Raw genomic sequence first — 1,769 nt, 5'->3', positions numbered from 1 at the left:
CTACTCGGCCCGACTCCTACCCGGCTACCGACTAGAGCCCTGCATGAATCATTCAATTTTTGTTTTATTATAGTATGCCATGAAATTTCTGATTTGTTTAATTCAATTCTATGTGAAATAAATTGAATGTTGTTCTAATTCATTTCGAATTGAATGAATTATTTTATGAATTTTTTGAATTTTTCAGATTTTTTTTCTGTTTTCTTTTGAGAACAAAAAGTGGAAAATTTTTAACAAATCAATGTTAACTGCATAGTAAATAAAATTCAGGCAGATTTAATCACAAAATTATGGCCCTTTCTTCTTCAAAATAAATTGTCGTTTGAATTATTTCGGAATTCATGCCATTCATTCATTCAATTCTATTAAACTCAAAATTCAAATTCATTCAATTCTATTAAACTCCAAAATTCTAATTAATTCATTCATATAACAAAAAAAATTCAAAATAATTCATTGGATCCATTCATGCAGGGCTCTACTACCGACTTCTCTGATCTCCCGAGCGTCAGTTGTGAAAAAAACTCGTAAGTGATGGACGTGATTTTCAAGCGGATAAGAGGTGAAGCCTTTTTCCAAATATTCAAAGGTATGTAAATATATAATTTTTTGTATATCACGCGTACAATTGTATGTATGTAATTAAAGGATAAATTCCAAATCTCTTTACCAAGCTTATATCAATTAAGTTGAATTGTTTTTTAGCTAAGAGCTACGTACATACATACATTTGTACATAAATTTGTGGGTAGAGAGTTCTACGAGTATAATAACTTTATCTTATTACTCGCATTTTATTTATTTTTCAGAGTGAAAATACCTGCAGTTGCATCAGCCAAATAATTTGTTTGGCGAAGCTGTAATTTTGTTTTAAAACCTTCTAAGGTAAGAAAAATATGTTGTATTTGTTTGACATACTTATGTATGCATGTAAATATCTATGCATGTACGCGGTTCACCCGATCTGATCACCCGATTTTCAACCCTTTCATAATCTGCTCCTCTCTCTCGCTCGCTTGACCTACGCGTCGCGACGTTTCTCTCTTCTCCTTCTTAAAATTGACATGATCTGCCCTTCCTACATTCGGTTTCCCTTCGCGCAAAGGACTGTATATAAATATATATGTATGTATGTACGTGTCTCTCCCGTGCCTCTCTCTCTCTGAAATTCGATTTTCAACCCTTCATTTTCTACCTGTCTTGCTCCTCTCTCTCGGTCATCTGATCAACGTGTTTGTATTTTGGCTATTATTAACATTACATTACTTCAAAAAAGTTGTTTATCTAAAAACAAATCATTGATATCCCAATAACTCTTTTTTTCTAGATGAGGAAAGGCGAAGAAAATGGATCACCTTAGGTCATATGAAGTTCAACAGACCTTGGGTAATAATAATGTTTTCTTGAGTCAAAAATGTGTTAAAATTTTTAAATGTTAAGTGTTAAATATTTTAAATGTAAATAAATATAATATGCAAAAGAAAAAACCAAGTTACATTTTATTTTTAGTGTTTAAGTGTTGATATAAAACTTCCTTTCAAGAAATATTATTTCTTAAATCAAGAAATAAAATTTCTTGAAAGGAAATTTGAACATGAAAGAATTTTTCTTGTTTAAAAGGGGCTTTTCTAAAAAACCCTTTCTTGAAACAAGAAATTTAATTTCTTGAAACAAGAAAGAAAGCACCTTAGGAACAAGAATCGCCTTTCTTGTTTCAAGAAATATTTTTTCTTCTTTTAATGGTGGGTTTCTAAAAAAACAATTTCTTG

At 30.6% G+C, this 1,769-nt stretch overlaps 1 long non-coding RNA gene across 1 annotated transcript; it reads left to right on the top strand.

The window, feature by feature from the left end:
- The first annotated feature begins 505 nt into the window (after positions 1-505).
- Positions 506-1,422, top strand: LOC138912031 (uncharacterized). Its single transcript, XR_011417668.1, has 3 exons — positions 506-589; positions 810-885; positions 1,328-1,422. It is a non-coding gene; the product is annotated as an uncharacterized lncRNA (long non-coding RNA).
- Positions 1,423-1,769: the final 347 nt, after the last annotated feature.

The sequence above is a fragment of the Drosophila takahashii genome, chromosome 2L (assembly GCF_030179915.1).
Source record: "Drosophila takahashii strain IR98-3 E-12201 chromosome 2L, DtakHiC1v2, whole genome shotgun sequence".
NCBI lineage: Eukaryota > Metazoa > Arthropoda > Insecta > Diptera > Drosophilidae > Drosophila > Drosophila takahashii.
This window is presented reverse-complemented; position numbering and strand designations above follow the sequence as displayed.